Raw genomic sequence first — 24,847 nt, forward strand, 5'->3', positions numbered from 1 at the left:
GCATGGATATTGCGGATACCTACCCTGGAGATGGATTGACCGCTTGATGGTGGTGGCGGCATCTGAAGCATGTGCATGTGCTGCATGGTTAGGGTCTACTGGACCGGATGTGTGCTCCCCGTATGCCATGTGAGTGGCTTGATGATGACCCTGGTTCTAGATGCTGGGGTGTTGTGATGGCATCCCTCGTCGAGTTTGTAGGTATGAAGTGGTGGCCTCGATCGGATTGTTTGATGTATATTTTTGCTAGATCGTTGTAAACTAATTTAATAAAAATGGATGTGTGCATCTTTTGATGCCGTGGCCGGGGGTTTCAACCTCCTTTTCTAAGAAAAAACTGTCAATGAACTCACTTCACATAAATCATCTTTATGCATTCAAGTTCCAGAAACCCTAGAAACTTTAACCCACACATAATATAGTTTGTTGTATATACCTATTTACTAAGGTCTCCACTTACAGATATTCACCACAATGCTACTGCCCTTGGTCCAAAATGATAGTCAAACATCTCTTACATTTTTTTCTCTGAGTCAAATATCACCGTTTTGTATACACATTCCCTGGCTTGTCATTCACCACCAACGGGACTTGCAACTTAAGATCCTCGCACTACAGGAATCAGCTAATTTGCCGTCTGTGGAGCTCTCTGCGTTAGCTTTTCATCGGGGCTGACGACAAAGTCGTATTTGCTGTCTATTTCTTTTACAGACGGCAAAGACATACTTTATCATCTATTATTTTTTTACTGACTGCAAAGATGTACTTTACGGTCTGTTTTTCTTACAGACGACAAATTGACGGATGGCAAACTTAGCTCTTTGCCGTCTGTAAAAAAGCACAGACGGTGAAGAGCTCACCTTGCCGTCTGTAAGAAGTATAGACGACAAAGAGCTCACTTTGCCATCTGTAAAAAAAATACAGATGACAAAATATGTCTTTACCGTCTGTGTTTTTTTATAGACGATAAAGAGAAAGCACACCACACAGATCGATGATGTGGCTGCATCCACACGCACACCACAAATCTCCCACACACGACACGCCACCATGCCCCTTTCTTCCTCATCCTAATGCTCATCTCCCACCTCCCCTTCCTGTTGGACCAAGCCACCACATGTCTCCATCTCGACCCGACGCCCACCTCCCCACCTTCATTCCCGTCGGGCCACCCATCTTCAACCTTGGGGACGCCAGATCCGGTGAGATCCACCGCCGACATCGCATCTCCTAGTGCCCCCACCCTGTCCTCACCCATGGTCGTCCTCTCACCTTTCCGTCAAACTCAGGCTGATCCTGCCACGACTGCCGCTCCTGGCGACCACCGGAGACAAATGAGCTCCCTCACCTTGTCGGAGTAGTAGAGGAGGAGCTCCACGCCTCCACTCCCTCCCCAGCCATGTGTCTCCCTCGGGTCTACGGGGGTGACAGGGAACTGTGTCAACGAGTTCTTCTTCCCTGTCCCAGTTTTTCCACCCGCGCCCATGTCCTCGTCTCGTTTGTCCACCGGCATGAGCTTGGGCATCCACAGAGTACACTAGGCAGTGGTAGAAAACACGCGCGCGCGAGAGAGAGAGAGAGAGAGAGAGAGAGAGAGATGTGATGTGAGGTGAGGTAGAAATGATACGAAAGAAAGAGGAGGGAAAGATAGAGGGCGACAGAGCTCCAGTGGGGTCGTCGGTGGCCGGATAGCTCGGCTCCGGCGAGGTCAGGAGCGGGGCTGTTTCCTCGATCCAATTTGGATCGACCTCTGCGGTTGGGCGCCAGGTTGCTGTGGGCACTTGTGGCCTCTCCTCCACGACTGCCCCGCCCTAGCATCAGTTTTTTAAATAAAATAAATTCTTTGTCGCCTGCAACTTAGTCCGGCTGACGGCAAAGACTGCATTCGGCTGATGGCAAACATGATTTTGTTTGTCTGTTATTTTTTGGCTGACGGCAAAGATGGAGATTGGTTGATAGCAAAGTCTTTGCCATTAGTGCGATGAATTGCTGACGGCAAAGCAGCGCTTTGCTGACCCACTTTGCCATTAGCAAACTCACGGCTAAATTTTACCGTCTGTTTTCAGGCCTGTGCCGTCTGTTTCCAACAGATGACAAATTAGATGATTCCTATAGTGTGAATAGGTTGATCAATTGTGACCTCCCCTTCTATAACTATCACCGCATTCTCACTGCCTCCCTAGACTGATCCCTTGTCTATTTTTCTACATGTCTACGAACCTAGCATATGAAACACCTCGTTAGCACTTCCTACCAGATTAACCACTCGGGGCACTTTATTTTACATCCCACATTTTCACTAAAACACGTGGATCCCTTACCAAAATCCACACAGAGAAGAATTTCCTTATAGTCCCTCATTGAATGTCCAGTCAACAAACATTTGTAGCAAGTTAATTATGTTTTTCCACTTTCCCCTCCAGCGGCTATAGTATTAACACTTCTACACCACCAGACTAAGCTCGATTAACTCATCCATGTGCTTGACTTCTAGTTAGTCCTGTTAGGAAATATGAGGCCCACATCGATCATGCGAAAACAAACCATCACAACATTAGACCGAGGTTTGTTTACGAGGTTTAACAATCAATGTGTTATCCCTAGGGCATGACTGTGGGTTCTCCTCCTCATGTACTAAATCAACATAGTACACCCATGACAAAAGTCGTCGAGGCCATCAGACAACATTTCCAACCAACTACCATGGCCAGCCGATCACCCCTACCATAAGAACCTGACCATCCTTCTTGTAACCTATAGCTTGCTACCAACTTCGTCTAACCTATTCTGTCTACCCCGTGGCGCCTTTATATAATAGGCCATCCTTACATGTGCATGACTCAAATACCTATCCCTCCGCTAATTACCAGTCAGACAATAGCAAAACTTTCTACAATATTACATCTATAAATACACCTTGGAAAATATGTCCTCATCATCTTGAAGCCGACATGCATGAACCACAGTGTACCTTGACTTCACATGAGTCATGCAAATGTAACCCCCTTCTTATTTTAATTATAGCGAGTTGCCCTAAAATAACTAAGTTCATTTGTGCTCTTACTTTTGCTCTCCAAATTTCCGGAGTATCTCCATTCAAGGCCATCACGCATGACCATAAAGTCACCCTATTCAGAAACATTGTTGTGTGGTCACCCTAGTAGCTTGTTCTCTGGTCTGCGTGAGACTGAATAATTCTCATATTGGGTACAATTGCCTAAGCTCACCACCATCACTCTTGTTGGTTGCTTGTATGAAACTTGAAGTAATTCAGCCATTGCGTTTAGTCATCTAGAATGAAATTTGCAATTGTTTCGTCCTTTACTCAGGTAGTCTTTTACATGCCCCACAGCTATAGGAATCCGTGTACTTTTGCATCTTTTGTCCTCACTTGGAATGTGCACTGAATAAAAAGGAATTTATGGTCATGTACTCTTCAAACTTTTGACATTCCATACTTTCCACAACTCTCAAATTCTCCATGATCAACTCTCGTCCATCTCCCAGTACCCGATAGACTTAGTCATCAACTTGGACCCGGTACTTGCCATCACCGCTTCAACACCACTCCTCACTTCTCTAACTACACGTGTACTAGTCTGTCACCGTGTCACATGCTTGCCTCACACCTCACAGATATCAATGTGTCGAGCCTCTAATATTCCAATCGAATATCCTGTTTAGCGATCCACACCTCCTCGACCCCCTAGGAAACCAATAATCATGATTGACCAATGTCGAATTCCACACCCCATTGCTTGGACAACTGACCTGCAACACTATTCATGTCCAACTCATTTTTTTCTGAATAAGCCAAGTGGAATTTTTTTCCAAATTCCAGATCCACCTTGAATGTGACTCCATGGTGGATAGTTAGTCCATTCTCATGCTCGATTAGATAACAAACTTCTATTAGCAAAGAGACAAACGGAGAGAACTTCCTCATCGTATGGAAAAGAAGAAATACCAAACTAGAAGATCACGAAAGACATAGAGACACCGAGACACAGCTAATTCACCAGTAAAGAATGCATTAAGGAGGAGTGACAAAAATAAGCAATGCATACTTGTGAACATCTGAGAAGGTTCAATTTTTTTACTGAATGTCATGCACATGAAAGATATAAAAGATAAAGCTTTATGGGAAACTGAGATGCTTGTAGAGTTTATGTACTCCCTCCAACGCATATTAATTTTCATTGATTTAGTACAACTTTGAGAGATATTTGAGGGAGTCATATTTATGAGGAGAGATATTTGAGAAAGAGGTTCTAGATCACTAAAGGATAACCCAATGTGGAGATACTTTGGAGAAGAGCTATCAAAGTATGGGAAGTTCTAGAGAAATATATTCTAACTATAGTATGAAAAATATCTAGGGCTTGTATGAAATTTTAGATAATTATTGAAGATATATATTTGAAGTAGGATGATTAAGATGATGGTAATTTTCATGCACCCAGTGATATTTATAGATATGGGTTTCAACCACCCAATGTAAACTGAGTTAAGAAGCCAAAAAAGCAAGGAAGCTAGGAGCAACCAAGTATGAGAGGGTGAGAATGGCTATGAAAAAATAATCATAGTATAGTGGTAGGTAGCCAAGAAAGAGTTTACCAACTTTGAAATATTTAATAAATAGTTTTCGTTTCCCTCCTTTCCAGCTAAGATTGGAAATCCTAGTTGACCCCACTGGATGAGAGTGTGATCCTCAATAGTGTGAAGGTCCTCAAGTAGTGTGGGTTGCACATCCACCACGTAGCGGGTTCCCTATACTAGGTGTTAGAGTGGAGGGAGCCTTGTATTTCCGTTCTAGCTATATTCTACTTATACTGAATAAATATTTTACAACTATAAATTATCAAATACATTATGCGGTATTAATCTAAATATTTATATTGCACACATTCAAATCTCATTTAAATATATTGCAACTGATTCCCGTAGCAAAGCGCGAGGTATCATCTAGTATACCTAAATAGTTGATCCCACTAACTTCATTTTTTTAACATGCAACTATGCCAACTCACCATGTAACCATGCATGCCCCACTTAGTTCAATTCACTCAACATGCAATTATGTCAACTCACAATGTAATCATGCATGGCAAAAGACACACCTTAATATGTATCATGCATGCTACTCATATTTAAATAAAGCATACAACTATAATCATCAAATATAATAGACTATATGTAATTTAGTTTCAATTGCCATATTGCCAATCCAAATAATTCATGTGTCCGGGTTTATTGCCCCCCCCCCCTTCATATTTTGGATTAAACATTGATCATCTATGTCCCTAGCAAAATATAATTTATATGTATATTCAGAAAGTATACCATTTGATTTTTATTCGAAAGAGGATTCTCACCACATAATCTTTTTGACATCTATGGTGCGTTTGTTTGCAAAGTATTTTCGTGGTTTTTTTGGATATACCATGGATTCTGAAAAAACTTTAGTATTAAATACTTTGAGATGTTTGTATGAAGCAAAATTAGAGGTTTTGTAAACTGCAGTATTCCAAATACTATGATTTCTTTTGCTGCTTCTGAAAAAGAGGTCCAGACCTCTTTTTTCTAAACGGAATGGAGGGAAAGCATCAAAGAGACGCACTTGAGGTTGCTGTCGACGTCAGATAGGACCAGATGCATGCAGTTGATTTAATGAACACAAGTTTCTACACGATCTTGATCAATCGTGTGCCTTCTGGTTAAATTAATCGAGCCATTTAAGGCTGCTAGACTAGGTGACGTTCATATACTTCCCAGAAGTACGGGAGGCAGGGATAGACAGACAAATGATAAGTCACTCTGCTACAGATCCTATCATTTATGTGAGGATTGGTAGACGCTAATTAGTCCTCCCGTATAGCTGAGTTAGTTTCAGCTTTCATCCAGCGTAACTATCGTCAAAACTTTTAGTAAAATTGCATATGCCAAACACATAGGCAGTTTTGGTAAAACTAAAAAAACATGGTTTTAAGAAACTACAATATTCCTTGCTCACACATCAAAACACTGTGCTTTTTTAATTACCACTGTTTTTTGAAAACTGTGTGGCCAAACTAAGGCTAAGGGGGGCTAGAATATTGTATTAGTTAAATTTATGGTAAAATGTTTACCCTGAATATGAGGGGGGCCAGTAAACAAGGATGGAGGGAGTACTAAAGTTTCATAGTGCCAATTCCCGCAGCATCGCGTTTGGTATCATCTCTAGTTTTATTTATCCTCCACTCCATTATCTCAGGTCATGGTGGTTCTATGGGTGCTCTACAAGTCATGGGGTTCGCCACTGAGGACTAAGAGGTTTCAGGTCGTTGTTATTTTGCTTTTCATCGGTGGGATTATCAAATGCCTTCAGAAGCCATGGTCTCTTAAGAACGCTAGCTTTTCTAGCCTAGCTAATTCTTGCGATGAATCTCAGAGGACTACAAGCAGAGAAGAAGATCTTGAAAAATATGTTTTGGAAGCAAGGGTTTTTGTCCTAAGCGAAGAGCACCCCCCGAGAAGGTCTAATATGAGCTATATATATAAACCTGTGATGCTATTCCTAGACATGGCATATCCCTATCCTGACCGCCTTACTAATATGAAGTACTTTTTTGTGTGGCGCAATGCAAAAGATTATATTGAACTGGAGAGGATACTCGCCAACATTTTCGAAGTCCTCTACATCAGAGAAGACATGAAAAATTATAAACAATGTTCACGCGGCTGGTTATGTGGTATGTTCACATTTGTATTGTGTTTCTATACACTAATTATGGGGTTTCTTATGACCCCCATCAGTGCAAAAAATAGAGTGGATGGGATTGTGACAGCTGTGCTATTGTTTGGCACTACTGTCCTAGAGTTCCTTGCACCCAAAATTATGGGCTGGTATAGAAAGATCAAGTGGCCAGACACGATGGCCCAACATAGCTTAATAGGATACTTTGCCCGTAGCAGAAGGCACACCATGTTAATGAGATTCGCGAGATTCTTTCAATGCAAAGACTTGCTTGACCAAAATTGGCCCATGAAGCCTAGTTACTCGTCTATGCACATCACAAAGCTAGTCCATCAACATATTCGAGATGGATGGAAGGAGTACATAAAAGACGCTGGGAGTTATAGGGAGTTCAACGACATAAGGGGGCAGTGGACACTCGTGCGCAAGAGTTGTGACGAAAGCCTGGGCTGGAGCTTAGAAAAGCCTTTCGATGAGAGCGTCCTTCTCTGGCACATTGCCACAGATTTATGCTTTCATCAGATGGACACATCCCTTGGCCATGAATGTGCCTCTCGATCTAGAGAAATTTCCAATTACATGATGCATCTATTGTTTCTGAATCCTGAGATGCTCATGCCAGGCAGCCGGAGCAATCTTTTCAAATTTGTATGTCGAGAACTCAGGGTCATCCTTAAGGGTGAGGGCACATCAGGTAAGGAGAAGAGGCTTGTGCAGAAAACAATTGACAATCTGAAGTCTAATGATGATGCAAAAGAAACTTTCATTCATGATGCTTGGTTACTTGCTCAAGGATTGATGGATATAGGTGATGAGAGCAAGACGTGGAAGGTGATCCAAGGCGTGTGGTTGGAGATGCTCTGCTTTTCAGCTGGCAGATGTCGAGGGTACTTGCATGCCAAGTCTCTAGGCTCTGGTTTGGAGTATCTCTCTTATGTTTGGCTCCTCCTGGCACATATGGGGATGGAGACATTCTCAGAGAGGATTCAACGTACCATGTCAATCAATTTGTTGAAACAGAGAAGAGAGCGCCTTCGGAACACAGGGTCAGATAGTAACACCTTATTTGTTTCCCCGGATGAAGGTGCCAACCCCTTCGATGAAATTGTTGTCCTACCATAACAAGAGCTGCTACAACTTTGTTTTTCTTCTGCGCCTCCACTCTAGACTATTCTACTTGTCCTTAATGCACTTGTGTATGTGTTGTTCCCTGTTAATCTCACTTTTGTTGCGCTCCTAAATAAATTTCCATGATGTAAGCGTCATTTCCCGGTAATATGTCATGTACACCGGTAGAAATGGATTCTTATTCCATAGCCATAACCATTTATCTTGTGACTATTGTGAATACTCCTCCAGTCAATGCTTGCGCAGTGTACCAATCATATGTTCAACTATCTTTATCCAAACATCTCTAGTCAACATTTCTTTTCCGAGATTTATCTTCGGTCAATATGAAAAGAGAAGGTCATTTTTTTTGAGAGAGCGAATATCATATGGTGCATATGTGCCTAAATAAAAAGTTGACCATAACATGCAAAATGCAGAAATGGAAGGTGCCACCTGAGGGAACGAAGCGACAGAACGCGAGGACGCCTCCCTCCCGCGTCGCCCATGCGCGGCGAGCGGGAGGCAACCCCCACCCCCCACCTCCGCCGCTGCCGCCCCCCTCCCCTCCCTCCACCTCCCTCGCCGCCGCCAGGGGCGAAACCCGGTCGGCGGCGGCGGCAGCGGGGCTTTTCGCGTCGTCTCGCGCGGCTGGGCTGGCGCAGGCCGTTCCCCCGAGGCCAGGGCAGGATGCGGGCGCGAGCATCTCGGCGTCGACGGGCGGACGGGCTCAGTGCGCTTCCGCACCGCCGGCGTGGTGGTTGGCTGCGCCTTCGGCGACGGCCGGTTCTTCGGGTGGTGCGCGCGGGTGGGCTCCGGTCAGATCCGGCCGGATCTGGCTCCGACGCCTCTTCCGGCGGAGCGGGCTGGGTGGAGCAGGGCCGCGGGCGGCTGGCACCGCCGTGCATGGGTGTGGCGGTGCTGGTGGCGTGGCGGAAGGTGGTGGTGGCGCATGCGGGCTCCGATGTGCAGTTGGGCGACCTTCTCAGCTGTGGACGGTGGCGTGCGGTGCGGGCGGGCTGTTCCGGGACCCCTCGTTGGCGGTGTCAGTGGTGGATCTTCTCCCTCCTTCGTCGGACGAGCGGTCTTTGGTGGCGTCGCGTTGGGTCGTGCCAATAGCAGGGCTGGGGCGAAGCAGGTGCTTGGGGGGGGGGGGTCTTGGAGGGATGGGGCTTCGATGTGGTTGAGCCGCCATTGCCGGCACCATGGGTGCCGGGAGTGGCCGAGTGTCGCACCTCCCCTTCCCCTTTCCCCGGCCTGATGCTTTGTGGTTGTTATCCCGGCGATGTTGGAGGCGGGACGGTCATTGCCGGTTGCGGCGCTAGTGGGAGTTGGCTCTGTCAAAGCCGTCTCCTTTAAGGGTGCCAGGACGGTCTGGATGCTGGGCGGCGGCCCTGGCGGTGGGAGATGCATTGGTCTTTGGCAGATTGCGTAGCTCGGGTGCGGGCGGGCAGACATGGCCGCGCGGGCGGCATGGATGCGGGGGTGGTTGGCGGAGCGGGGGTGTGCTGAAGGGTTGGTGCACCGGGGTACATCACTTGCCCAGACCTCGTACTGGCCGATGGTGGCGGCGTTCCCGGACGTCGTGTCCTCCCTACAGGTTCCGTCGCAGTGCTCCCTTTCCCTTCGGGTTAATCCGGAATAAAGCTTGATCTGCGAGATCGGACGATGGCGGCTATGGTCGTGTCCTTGTTTGAGGCACCGTTTTGGAGTCCTTGCTCCACCGTCGGCCATCTCACCTCTCCTCGGTGGTTGCTCATGGTGATCTCCGTCAGCTCAAGGCGATGCTTCTTTGGTCATCTGTGTGCTTTGTAGTTCGTTGGAGTGGTGTGTCGGTGCCCGGCACCCTTGTATCTCGTCCTGGATGTGTGTTCTTGCCTTGGGTGGGTGGTGTGTATAATGATGGTGTGTGTTTGTATCGGCTCTCGGTTGTAATCGATGATGGATGCTTTATAATATAAAGCGGGGGAAAACCTTTTCCGTCAAGGTGCCACTTGACAAATTTGATCTCGATGGTTGAATTATAAGCTCAGGCGTTTTATAGAACTAGTGTATGGACTAAGCGTCAAACCGTGCATTCGCAATACTATTTTAAAAGTTTGTTTTTAGTTTAAGCGTGGTAGACAATACATATGATTTGCTTTTAGTTATTTCAACAAAATAGTTGGTTGTATTACTAAAAAAAATACAAACATGTTGGCACACTTACATACCTACATTGCTCTTATCTCTACTTCTAATGTCTGAGTTGGTAGTCTCGCCTCGCCCCGGTTAATTCTTCCCCACCGTTTTTTATCCCACCAACACATTTAAACCGGATTTTACCCACGATCTATTGAAACCTCTACTCTTAATGTCTGAGTTGGTAGTCTCGCCTCACTCCGGTTAATTCTTCCCCACCGTTTTTTATCCCACCAACACATTTAAACTGGATTTTACCCACGATCTATTTAAACCAATTTTATCTGCTAATAAGATCAATTTTTGGTGTATTTGGTAACTTTTATATGAAAAAAAGAATAAATCATGATCAATCTTTAATTAATTTCTGCAGATCAAATCTGTACTATTAAAACAAAATCTCTACTTTTATATGGAAAAGAATCTCCCTCGTACCACCCCACACAAAAATAGATCGAAGGAAACATCCACCCTCGACTCGTCGCACGATCTCCACCTCCACCCGGACTTTCCGCTTCCCCAGACACGACCCATCCGCACCCCGTCTCCCGCGCCCACCCAACGCCTCCCTGTCCATAGGACGACGCACTCTCCGGCGACCCCCCTGATACCTCCTCTTCCGTGGGAGTGATTCCCTCTACGCCCATCTATTATGTGCCGCCCTGCCCGTGGACCTTTGGGAAACGTTTGGAGACGGTGTCCCACGCGCGAACCCTGCAACCAATTCAGACGAGACACGTAGGCTGCATGGGGCCACCACTTCCCTCGTCCTGTTTTCTTCTCCACTCATCCTATTTTCTCCCTTATCTTCTCGCCGAGCCCACCTCGCTCTGCGCTGCAGCTTTTTATCGCCGCAACCTCCTCGACCAGGCCCGGCATCATCTCGCCGGTGAAGAGTTGCCGGTGGAGATGGCCGCCAACCCCTCCCCCACCCCACGACGAGCTATTTCTTCCTTCGCGCGGGCGCCTCCCCCATCCATGCAGTTTCCCTGCAAAAGACAGCGATGACGGAGGCACGAGCCCTGCGATGAGTTGCGATGGCGGCGCATGACGACTGCGGGGACCTCGACGACGACGGCGGTTTTGCTACGACGGCGCGACAGGTGATGTTGCAACCGTTGGCGCAAGTTGCTAGAACCAGACGACAGAGGAGCTGCGACCAGCGGCGGAATTTGCTACAACCACTATGCGCATGTGGTGCGACCCCGATGACAGTGAGAACGCTTTTTGTTGCAACCGCGTAGTGTTTTTGCTACTACCAGAGATGTAATTTGCTACTACCAGGGATGATTTTTGTTACATTCATTTGTGAAGACAATGCGACCTAGGTGACGGTGAAATTTTTTTGCTGCAACCGAACAATTTTTTGCTACTACCGACTACATAATTTGCTACATCATTCATGGAGAAGATGCAACCCTTGACGGCCATGACAACGTTTTGCTGCAACCACACATATTTTTTGCTACTACCACAGACAGTAATTGTTACCACCATTCACGGCGGTGACCGGTGACTAGAAATCAGAAAAGTTGCAACCGGCGACGAAAAAAGCTTCAACCGGCGATATAGAAAGCTTCAACCGGCAACAGGAAACGCAGAAAGCTACAATCGTTAACACAAAAGCTTCAACCATATATTTCAAAAGCTTCAACCAGAAACCGGCGACGAAAAAGATGCAGCGGCGAGCCGTTGATGCACATGACTGTTTTCTAAGCACCAATGGTGCTGCGACAGATGCTGGAACTGGCGGCCCCGCCATTGTTGGACCTGGCGTCCGCCATCGCCGCCGTTCTTTTATGCAGCCGGTACCTCTTTTGCTGCAGCGGAGACGGCGAGCCGCGGTGAGCGGCAACAGCGAGCGGCGAGCGGCGGCCATGGCGAGCCACGAGCAACGCGGGGTGTGGCAGATGGCAACGGCGGCCAGAGTCAACGATGTGCGGCGGATGAGGAAGACGACGACCGAGTCCATCTCGAGCCCATCTAATACGCGCCTGATCAAGCGGTTCCGTGCGCTCCGTGTTAGACAGATCCAATGGCCCACGCGGGACCGGCCGAAAGTTTCGGCCGGTGCGCCGGCGCCTATTAGCGCCCTGGACCTTTCGCCATGGCTGCGCAGGGTACGCATGGTCGGGACCGGCACTGCACCACAACGGTGCAGGCAGCGAAGAAAGGTCTAGGAGGAGAGGCACGGCCACGCAGGTCAAGGAGGAGGAGGGCTCGGCGGAGTGTGCGCTTGCCAGAATGCCCATGTCGATGGGCGCCACCTGGTAAAACTTCGAGATTTCTAGTAGCATTAATTTGGCGGAGCTGGGGGCTTGTGCTCTGCTCTCTCCTGATTCCAGGTTTTGATGTTTGGTTTGGTTAGGGTTTTGGTCCCCGTAGCCGCCGTGTTCTTGATTCCGCGCACGCCAACTGCCCATGCTTTAGGAGTGGGGATGCCCTGCGCTCTGCTTGTTCCGACCCGATGTAGTTAGGGTTCTTGATTCACCTCCCTGAGTGACGGCATGATTCATCCGTGCGAGGTGGCGTGCTGAGTGCTGACCTTGTGATGATAAATTGGGGATTTTTTTCGAGAAGGGATAAATTGGGGATTGATTAGAGGTGGTTTGCTCGATTTTCACTGAAGGATTTTTTTTAGAGAATTTTCACTGAAGGATTAGTGTCGCCCATGTTGGAAATTCGCCCACAGGATTGATCACATCAAATCACGAACACGCGCACACAAACTGATAACCAAGGGCTCGTATCGTGCCCTTTTTCCTCTTTATTTATTTTCTCCTTTTTTCTCTGTTTTCTCAACCCGATGTTACAAAAGTCTCACAGCCTCACGTGTATATATACACGCCTAACCAGGAGCAATCCTAACCAAAGCCTACTTGGACTCGGCCTAAACTAAACCTATACGGCTAAACTTCCTAATACAAAAACTAAACCTGAACCTAGACGGACACAAAGTCCTACTTCTAGCTGGACTATACTACTACTCGCGTATAGACGCAACTTAACCAGCTAGCTAAACTAGCATGGACTCCTATACCACCAGCTCGTTCTTGACTCAACTAGGAAACTATCCTATCCTACATGTGCCAGGACTTGACCAAACCTAATAATCAAGATTATTTCTAACAGCCCATAGGTTAATTCAGAAGAGGCTATCTTTTGTTTTTCCAGAACAGAGGGTTTCTTCCTCTTGCAGTACAAACTGAAACATTTCTAGATTTGATTTTTTTATTCACGAGTGGAAACACGTAATGCAATGTGATTAGCTGTTCTGGATTTCCTACTTGTGTGGAAAAGATTTGGCTTTCTGATGACGCATCAGGCAAGAAACTTGAAATGAAAAAAGAGAATCCTATTGATGATTTCCTCTTAAACTGTGAAATTCTAGAAGCATAATCACATTAGATTTGTGGTCTCTGCCTCTGATCTCGTTGTGGTAATCTTATGATTCAAGCCTGACAAGTATTCTTTACTTCTGTGAAGCAGATGTCGTTTGCCAAGAAGCTGAAGACACACCATACACAATCATGGTCAGCCCTGCCATCAGAGCTTGCTGGTCTGGTCCTTCGTCGCCTCCCTTCCCACGCTGACCGTGTGCGCTTCGCTGCTGTATGTCACCATTGGCGTTTCTCCACACAAGAGCATTGCCTGACCCAACCTTTACCATGGCTTGCATTTCCTGATGGTACCTTCTTCGTCTTTCCCCATGGAGAAGCGGCAAAAGAATCCTTCAAGCTCCACAGCAGTGCCAACTATTGCATCTCCTGCAGTGACTGGCTTGCCTTCGCACAAAATGGCACCTGTTTCCTAATGGACCCCTTCTCCGAGATCACCTTGACGCTTCCTAACCTATCTTCTTTCTGTCTTGTGGATGAGCCTGTTGCAATTATTAATGGTCGTGATGTCCTGGATGAAGACATGTCTTGTCCTCTGCTACAGATGGATACTGCGATATTTCTGCGCAAGGTAATCAGGTGCTCGGAACTCCTTGTTGCTGCCATCGTTGAAATTGGGCCTCTTTGCACTGTTGCGTACTGCCAACCGGGTTCAACCTCATGGTTGGTGAGTGAACTTGGCAGCATAGGGTCGGTCATAGACATGATGTTCTATGAAGGTATGTTGTATGTCATTGATGAGTTCAACGACCTTTTGGCAATCAATGTCAGAGAGGACAATATAATGGCAAGTTAAGGGTATCTCGGATCGAGCGTCTACTTGATGGTGCCCCCTGTGTCTTAAAGTTGATCCAAGGTGGCATCTCTTACTTCGAGTCGTATCTAGTTGAATCTCATGGTGCACTACTGCTGGTACAGAGAACAATATTTGGTGAATGTGATAATGACACGATTGGTGGTATCAAGCCAGTAGGGATTGAATTTGAGGTGTGTCAGTCAGACTTCCAGTCTCGAAGTTGGGAGAAGGTGAGCAGTGTTGGGGGTGACCAGACATTGTTCGTCAGCCAAAGTTCATCCCAATCTGTTGACGTGTCTCAGTACAAGCTGAAGGGGGATTGCATCTACTTCCTGGATGATGGCAGCTGTGACTGGTTCTGGAAGGATGCGCCAAGTTCTTGTGCCGTATATGACATGCGAGATGGAAACTGTTTCTTCATACCACTGCCGACAGTAGCATGCAAGGACGTCAAAATGCTAGCGGCGTGGCTTTTCCCTCAGAACTGAGATAGATATTTTCCTCCATGAGTGATGCTTTGGCGGATCATTGAGCTGTGGACGTGAGCATTGTTAACTGGGTGTTTGTTCTCCATCTGATCTCCGCAATTTCATTTGGATGTAGCATGTGTTTGTTTTGTGTCAGCTTTTGCATGTTGCAACTGGAAGGGTGTTCTAATCCTACTTGGAAGTTGATGCTTGTGCTCTGCAATTAAGCTATCTAGAAGAATTTCAATTTATTTCTATCTAAACTGAATTTCACATGTTCTTTGCAGTGCTCACCATGTTAAATTTTTCTCTGTTCTTGTTAGTGGAGTTGTTTTCTTGGTACGGGTCTGTAGGACCATCATATTTACAGTACCTTCTTGCTCAGCTATTGGATTTCATTTCTTGGGCTTCCAAACTGGATTCCTTTTTTCTTTCCAGAATTGCATTGCATGTATATAAACAATGCATGTCTTGGTTTTCAGGTTTATGGAATAATGACATGTTGTAAGTTGGCACAAGTCAAGTTTAAATCATGTGAGTTGCACGCCTGTGCATAGTATGTCTTTGGTGCTCAAATTCTCACTAGATCCTTTTCTTTTTCTTTACAATCTGGCACCAAGGCAATGGTTTCCATTTTTTCAAGTCAATCACCTTGTAACATTACTTTGTGTAGGCACCGTCTTTGAAAATGCCCCCATTCTATAATTCAGGATCTACATTGATAAGTATTGCCTCTGTCCGGAAATACTTGTCGGAGAAATGGATAAAAATAGATGTATCCAAAACTAAAATACATCTAGATACATCCATTTCTTTGACAAGTATTTTCAGACGGAGGGAGTACTCACAAGTCAGGACATGACTCGCCTGCCTATGTAAATTCCTGAAAAGGTTTTATGGCACTATGTAAATTCTCACCTGCCTCAACTATGAGTGTTGTACAAACCATGCGAAATCTGAATTCATTTATATGGGATGCTGCTCAACTGTTAATGTCTCCCAACAGGAAAAAGTAAAGCCACTCTTGCAGACTTCGCATATATTTTCTGTTTTGTATCCAAAAGAATCTTGCGCTCCCTATAATTTTGAAGGAAAATGGTTCCATCGTGAGTTATTGCGGTGTTGTGCTAGAGTAACTGTTCTATTTCATTCGTATAGGAAAACTTAAAAAAACTATGAATTCAAGATTTGCTGATTTACATTTTGCAACACCAGGGGAAAACAAATATTCTAATATCCTACTTCATATGTGATATTCCCAGAAAGGAAAAATATTGTTTGCTGCAGCCAATACAACCTTGGTGCCGAGCCCCGACTGAGCACATTGATGCGATCTCCTCTTGTGACGATGACGATCTGATAACCAAAGAGAGGCATTAGGAGGAATCGGGGATCACTCGCTGCGCAACCATGCGACAGGCACCTGCAAATGTTGTTGCATACTAGCTGTGTCACATGAGAAAAACTGATGACAAGATTCGGACTGAATTCCTTTGAGGCAGGCAGCGTTCAAGACAAGAACCACATTAAACTTCCAAGTAACAAAGAGAGGCAAGAAACAGATGGTGACACCATGGAGGAAATGATCGCAATCACCGCAAAACCAGACCTTCTCACTACTGATGCAAAGAAGAGGGAGAGTGAAACACTGGGTCTTCTTGGCATGCTTGTCAACTTTTGCACCAGAAGCTCTGAATAGTGTGAAGAACCATTCGGCGCAAACTTTCGATTTTATTGCACGGAAGGAATTCATGTACAGTACTTGATTTGGTCCTGAATTTAAACTTGAGTCTACATCAAAGTGTGAAATGAGTAACCGCATCCTACGGCAGAAAACTCCCTACAAAAACAACCAACAAAAGGAAAAAGTGTGTCAAACTTTGTCAGAGTCTCATCAGCGATATGACACAAGAATGGCATTACCTCCTAGGATGTAATATAAATGCAAACTGAAGCCTCGGTACAGCCCAGGAATACCATCAGTCTTGTAGATATCCAGTAACCCCCGAACTGATGTTCTTTTCCCCATCACATCAGTAGCTACACGTATTCGTACATAGTCTAGATGGCATAGCACGGACGATACTGCTACTGCATCATTCATTCATTCTACATTGCTAGCCTTACAATCTGGCTCCTTGCCGTAGCCGAAGAAGCTCTCGAAGTAGCCTTACAATGCAAAGTGACAAGCCTACACAGGAATTGCAGAGTGAGGCTTCATCCACTCTTGAGCAGCAAATGATTCCATGAATCATGACAATGGCGTTTCCTGATGTATTGCAGTCTGCGGGTCATGCTTTATAGAACTATAGTGCAGGACCATAAGTTTCTTCAGCAAAAGCAAAACTACGCACACCTAGTTATTTTTTCTAATTCCACTAACACAAAGCACCTATGAGAATCCATGATCAAGAACATAAGTAACTGGTTGCAAAAATAATACGAGTATCACCGTTATAAAATTCCCCTGCATAACCATCATCAGACTGCACCCTGTGTGACCATGAACCCTTGATATTGCTCTACCATCTTCATTTTCCAGAATCTGTATGCCTTTGCAGCATCGCGTATGCATCATGGATGAGAATGTAGAGTCTTCATTATTACATGGCCTAGTTTTGGAGATATGGTGATGTCTCTGTTCTTTCTTTTAAATCTGGCAGGAACTTTTTAAGAGCTACCTTACTGAGGAGATTCTAAGGCACTCCTACTTCCCAGTGCTAGATATAACAATTACATTACATGTTCCCTTGTAAATGGCTAACATTTTGTACTTTGAAGGTCGCAGGGTTTGAGTCAAGTGAGGCCCCAAAAAGCCGCAGCAACATTTTGCACGACTAATAGATCAATTTTTTTTAACGAACTAATAGATCAATTGCTACATAGGATTTCGTTGTTTGTCAATCCTGGTGCTGATGTCTGCATTTTGATTCAAGCATGCAACCAAAAAATGGAATGGACGGATCAAGGAGAAAGGACCCAGACCTGACATGGGTGGGGAAGTATCAGATGACATTGTCTTGGCTACCCCGCCAGAGCCGGTAAGGCTGCCCAGGTGCAGAATCTTGGCTTGGTTGTATTACAGCAGCAGCTTCATGCACTCCACCTGGATAGACGTGGTCTTCGCCGCCACCCTGGAGGGCGACGTCAGAAGCGGGAACTGGTGGTCGCCATCCTATATCACTACCATAATCGTCGAAGGACCAAGGTAATTCATCTGAAGTGACGATTGTTAAAAAAAATGCTGTCGTGCTCAACTTCTAGCAAATATCAGGCAAGTGAACTGAGGCACGGTTATTTATAATTCAATCTTGGAGTATAGTACACCAGCCGGTAAGGATGCTGAGCAATCAAAAATCGGATTGACGGATAGATAATGAAATTCAAACCAAGCACACGTTGACAAGCTGTGTGCTTGCCTCTTTCTCTCTCTTATTAATTTTTCTTTTTACGAAGTGCCATGGTATGTTGCCATAAGATCAAACCTTAATGGACGGCCGAGGTAATTTTAAAGGACCGGGGAATATATACCCTTTTTCGATAAAGGGTGATTTTTATTAACTCATCATGAAGCATAAAGACGATACAAAACGAGTACATTTTTCTGGAGGACATATACCCTTTGACTTAGTCTGTAAGCAGCAACGGGTACTACTCTTTTCTTTCTTGAATGACTGATAACCTGAACCAGCACTACTTAAACTGTAGGCAGCAACGGGCTTAAGAAGTCGTCAGCGTAACGAACCTACACGCCAACTGACCGGATGAAGCTTCCCATACACGACAGTATTGTCACACCTGGCCACTTGGCATGTGTAACTTGGCAACCTGCGGAAGGGACCCACCGGGCGTGTGCGTGTGTGAGTCGCGTGGGTTTAAAAGCTGGCCGCCTGTGGCCGGTGGAGGGCATGTGATTGTAACGACCCTACCGGATCGAAGCAAGGGAGGAAGGGGATCGGGAGGAATCAGATGAGCTTGAGGGAGAAGAAAGAGCAGGTGAGAGCTGGAAGAAGAGGAACGATACAGAATTCAGAATATATTTTTTTTACCTCCATACCCCGGCCTCTGGCCTCACCCACACATATACTCACTCGGTAGCCTAGGACCCCACTGGTCACACACACACATGCCTACGAAGATTAGTCTTCTCTCCCTGTTGGTGGGTCCTCGCCATTCTCCTTGTTGGGACGCACCTGTGGTGCATCGCTGTCCGTCTTCTCCTCTATGTGATGAGCAGGAGGGGAAGGCGTGACAGTTGCCCCTTCTTGAGATGCAGCCCCCCGTCAAGGTTTATGTCTGGAAAGCGTTGCTGTAGCACATGATAGTTCTCCCATGTCGCGCTCGCTGGCGACAGTGTTTGCCAGTGAACCAAGACCTGCGGAATCGCCGCATTCCCCTTCTTCACGAGACGACGTTCCAGGATCGCCCGCGGCACCAGATCCCTGATGGTGAGGTCCGGTGGAGCGGGCAGTTGATTGAATACCGGAGAGTAATCTGCCGTGAATGGCTTGAGCTGCGAGCATGAAAAACAGGGTGAATTTTGCTCTCAGGTGGTAAGTCCAGCTTGTAGGCGCAGGACCCAATTCGACTGATGATCTTGTACGGGCCGAAGAATTTGTATGCCAGTTTCGGGCACGGCCTGCTGACGACGGACGACTGTACGTATGGCTGCAATTTCAGAAGCACTTGTTCCCCCACACTGAATTCCCGGTTTGTTCGTTTGCGATCCGGCGGACGACTGTACGTATAGTGCTCAAGGCATTGGTTGACTCGCTCACTCTGTCCGTCCGTCTGCGGGTGGTATGCTGTGGTGTACAGTAGCTTTGTGCCCACAAGTTTGAACAATTCCCGCCAGAAAGCACTGGTGAATATCTTGTCGCGGTCGGACACAATCGATGCTGGCACACCATGAAGCTTGACAATATTGTCGAGGAAGGCACGCGCGACTTGCGGAGCAGTGAATGGGTGATGCAGAGCAATGAAATAAGCATACTTGGTCAGGCGATCCACGACAACCAAAATGACATCTGCTCCTTCAGACCGTGGCAGTCCTTCTATAAAATCCATTGTGACGTCGCCCCAAGCACGAGCAGGAACAGGCAGAGGTTGAAGGGTGCCCACGGGGTGCGCATGTTCATGTTTGACGTGCTGGCACACTCTGCATTGCTTGACAAATTCTTCCACCTGTATCTTCATCCCAAGCCAGTAAAACAAGTTCTTCAAGCGCACGTATGTTGGCCGTATCCCTGAATGTCCACCCACTGCGGCTGCATGCAACTCGCTGATTAACTTGGTTTGTAGTGCGGCATTATCCCCAATCCAGAGACGGCCTTTGAACTTGATCATGCCCCTGTCCAGTTCGTGGCCCTGATCGTCTGGGCTGCGCACCGCCAATGCCTGCAGAAGTTCAGTAGCCTTTGCATCAGTCTGATAAGAGTTGCGTACCTCTTGTATCCAGGATGGCTGGCAGGTAGAGGTGGAAGTGACAAGGAATAGGTGGCCAATGCGAGACAAAGAATCAGCAGCGTTGTTGTCGATGCCGCGTCTGTACTTGGACTGGAACTGAAGGCCTCCTAACTTGGCCATCGCCTTGCGTTGTACCTCGGAACCGAGTTGCTGTTCTCCGAGAGTACACAAGCTCTTGTGGTCTGTCAGAATAGTGAATTGTCCACGTTGCAGGTACGGCCGCCATCGATCGATCGCCATCATGACTGCAAGAAACTCTTTCTCATACACGGAGAGTTTCAGATTGTTAACACCGAGCGCGCGACTTAGGAAAGCAATTGGATGACCTTGCTGGGATAACACGGCGCCGATGCCCGTGTCGCACGCATCTGTTTCCACTGTGAACGGCAGAGAGAAATCTGGCAAGGCGAGCACCGGTGTAGTGGTCATGGCCTCTTTCAGTTTCTGAAACGCTGAAGTTGCAGCGTCAGACCACATGAAACCTTTCTTACTGAGAACAGATGTCAACGGTTTCGTGATGATGCTGTAATTTCTGACGAATTTGTGGTAGTATCCTGTTAATCCTAGAAATGCTCGTAGTTCGGTGGGAGACGACGGTTGTGGGCAGTTTTGAATTGCAGTTGTCTTGTCCGCCTTTGTGGCCACGCCCTCGGCTGAAATTACATGGCCCAGATAGTTGATCGATGGCCTTGCAAAGGTGCACTTGGAAAACTTGGCACAGAGTTGGTGTTCTCGCAGCGTTGCAAATACTTGTCTAAGATGTTGCAAATGCTCATCAAATGATGGACTATAAGTCAAGATATCATCCAGGAAAGCGATGACATACTTGGGTGTTACTGGGGCAAACACCGAGTTGATCAGACACTGGAATGTAGGTGGACCGTTAGTCACACCGAAGGGCATCACCCGAAACTGGAAGTGGCCATGGTGAGTCTTGAATGCTGTTTTGGCTTCATCTTCTGGGCGCATTCGAATTTGGTGATAGCCTGCGCGCAGGTCAATTTTGGAGAAGAAACGGGCACCCGCCAGCTCGTCGAGTAGTTCATCAATGACAGGCAGCGTAAACTTGTTCTTAATGATGATGTCATTTAGGCGACGGTAATCAATACAGAAACGCCATGTACCATCCTTTTTCTTCACGAGCAGAACAAGTGCAGCAAAGGGGCTAATGCTTGTTGTGATCAGACCTGTCTGAAGCATCTCAGCTACCTGACGCTCGATCTCATCTTTTTGTAGTGGTGAATACCGGTAGGGCCTGACATTTGGAGGAGAGGAGCCGGGCTCGAGATGAATTGCATGATCAAAATCACGGTGCGGCGGCAAGGTTTTGGGTTCCTGGAAAACATCAGCATATTCATCAAGGATAGCGTGCAATTGTGGATTCACTTGTTGGTCCGCTGCTCCAGAGTGCTCGGCAGTTTGAATCACAGCCAGTGCCCACACATCATTGCCTAAAATCCACTTGGAAAGTTGCTCTGCTCGCATCTCAGTGAGGGTTGGCTCTGTCGGAGTGCGCACGCCTTGCAATCTGATGTTAACATTGTCGTGTCTGAATTCCATTGTCTTGAGGCCCCAGTGACAATTCATGGGACTGTATCGTGCGAGCCAATCGACTCCCAACACTGCATCATATGCCCCCAGCTCAAGCAGGCGCATGTCCGTGCTAAAAGTGTGCCCCTGACACCACCATGTCAACTGAGATACCTGCTGTGTGGACTGTAGTGTCTCGCCATTTGCTACTTTAACTGTCACTGGTGCAGTTTCCTGAATTGTACAGCCAGCACGCTCTGCAAATGAAGAATTAACGAACGTGTGTGTACTGCCAGAATCCACTAGCAGTAACATCACCTGATTGCCAACCAATGCTAGCTCTTAACCTCATTGTGCCTGTTGATTCTGTTCCTGCGACCGCATGGACTGAAATTTGACAGCAAGCGGCATCTTCTTCTGGATTGTCATCGAGCAGCTCGAGGGCGCGCATGGCATCATCTGACAATAGCTCACCATGATCACCGATCTCAATTGTCAGTAACTGACCCACCTTATTACACTTGTGGTCTCGTGTATACTTGTCGCCGCATTTAAAACACAAGCCATTTGCTCGCCGGAACTCCCGTAGTTGTCGCTCACGACCGAAGTCATCCGGGCCCCGCTTGGCTCCCTCATTGCGTGGTTGGACGGGGCCGGCGGCAACCACAGGAACGGGTGGGGGTGGCAGGGGCCGCGCGTAAACTGCTGGTCGACCCCGTGGTCGGCTGTGCTCTGACTCCTCTTCCTGAATCCGTGCGAGGGCTGCTGCTCTGGACACACTTGTGGGCGCGTGTTGTCGCACCCCTGTACGCAACTCATCGCGTAGTCCAATGATGAACTGGGACACGAAAAACTAATGATGAAGAGAAGGATCCATGGCAATCAGATGTTACATAATGGCTTCGAAGGAGAGTCTGTATTCAGAGACTGTGGAAGTTTGCTTGAGATGATGCAGGCGGTGCAGGAGAGAATCGAATTCATCCTGGCCAAATTCGGCTTGCACTGCAGCAGTGAATGCGAACCAATCACCGAGACCACGGACACGCTTGTGAGCTTGACACCAGAGCGCGGCGTGTCCCTCCATGTACAACACTGCCGTGGACACCCACTGCTCCGGAGGTGTTTGATAGAGCTCAAAATATGTGTGACAGAGATCGAACCATAGCCGCGGTGCGTCACCACTGGAACGAGGGAAATCGTGCTTCGGCGGCTTGTGTCTGTAGTTGTCGCGCTCCTGGTGTTCCTCTTGATGCGGTGGAGGAGGCAGGGCGTGGTGGCGCTCCTGGTGTGCCTCCCGACGCGGTGGAGGGGGCGGTGGTGGGTGGCTCAGCGGAGGCCCTTTGTTCACCAGCATCGCTGCGGTGGGTGCCGTCGAGGACGACGCGGCCACACGCGCCGCCGCTTCCGTGGCTTGCGTTCCTTGACCACATCCAGGCCGTCGCCGAACTCGGTCACCTGACTGCTCAAATGCTGAACCTCGGTCGACAGCGATGAGAACTTGGTCAGCAACTCTTCCAGCGTCTTCTGGATTCCCTCCATGGCCTGGAGCACAAACTTAGTCTGCGCGGATGGAGTGGATGACGGCGCCGTCGCTGCCGCCCCAAATCAAACCTACCCCGCTCAGGATTTCGCGTCGGATCGCCGGAGCAATCCAACACCTTTCGCGGTGGATGTTACGGACGGATCAAGGGATTGAAGCGCGGCGGCGGATCGTAACCAGTCTCTGATACCAAGTTGTAACGACCCTACCGGATCGAAGCAAGGGAGGAAGGGGATCGGGAGGAATCAGATGAGCTTGAGGGAGAAGAAAGAGCAGGTGAGAGCTGGAAGAAGAGGAACGATACAGAATTCAGAATATTCTTTTCTTACCTCCATACCCCGGCCTCTGGCCTCACCCACACATATACTCACTCGGTAGCCTAGGACCCCACTGGTCACACACACACACATGCCTACGAAGATTAGTCTTTTCTCCCTGTTGGTGGGTCCTCGCCATTTTCCTTGTTGGGACGCACCTGTGGTGCATCGCTGTCCGTCTTCTCCTCTATGTGATGAGCAGGAGGGGAAGGCGTGACAGTGATGTAACAGACTGTCAACTCATCCCAATCCTTCCTCGGGAAGCAATCTCTTCTTCCTCTGTTAGAGTTGTGTCGAATATTGTGTACGAGGTAGGTTACAGTTGGACTTGTAGTTGTATTGTGTTTATATACGATATGGAGTCGTGTCCAAGTAAGACAGTTGTATCCTAGACCTCTCATATATAGCAGGGGTAGACACACGATGTAACCTATGCCAACATAATAGCACCGGAACGCAGGGGAAGCCGGCGGCATGTGCTGGTGTCCAGAGCGACCGGGTGCGGTATTGTAGCGGTGTCATGGGAAGGAGCGCCCATAGTCAGGCCCCGGGGATGTAGCTATATTGGTGAACCTCGTTAACAAATCTTGGTGTCGTGCTCGTGTGATTGCTTGGTCCTCGGATGATCGACGATATGCCTCGGATTTATTCTAACAAGTGGTATCATGAGCTAGGTTCTCCGGAGGTTGTGGTGTGTTGATCTAGAGGACGAAGAGAATATCGACAGAAATCTGTGGAAGCGATCGTAATACGGGACAGAATCGTCGGCGAGTTGCGAGCTAGAGGCAGAGTTGGTCATGTTGCAATCTTCAAGAAGCGATCGGAAGGTGCGTGTGCTAGCAGCAGACAAGGTCGGGTGAGTGTACATCGTGGAACGTACGGTGACTGATCTAGTGGATCGATTCGGGTGAGCGTGCACACGTACGACAAATTCCCGGCGAGGTCGGATGGAGCAGATGAGGTGTTGTGGTGTTCTAGATCGACTCGGTCTCGGCAAGATCGATTCGGTGATCGAAGGAACGTGGAGACAAGGCGGCTCAGTCCGAGGCGCGCATGGGTGGCAGCGGCTACGATGGCCCAGGCGCCTGGCAGAGCCATGGTGCAGCAAGGCACAGGGGGAGCTGCAGGAGGGACATGCTGTTCGCGGGAGTATCGTGGAGTTTCGACGTGTTGAAGCTGCAAGGCAAGCCGGAGATTTGTTTGGAACAAAAAAGATTAGCACAAGGACCAAGAATCAAACCGTGATTGCTATGTGAAAAGGAAAGAAAGATAAGTCCAGAAGCTACGTGTGAACGTGTGATGGATTGAA

This window comes from Aegilops tauschii, chromosome 1 (genome assembly GCF_002575655.3).
Source record: "Aegilops tauschii subsp. strangulata cultivar AL8/78 chromosome 1, Aet v6.0, whole genome shotgun sequence".
In the NCBI taxonomy this organism is placed as follows: Eukaryota; Viridiplantae; Streptophyta; class Magnoliopsida; order Poales; family Poaceae; genus Aegilops; species Aegilops tauschii.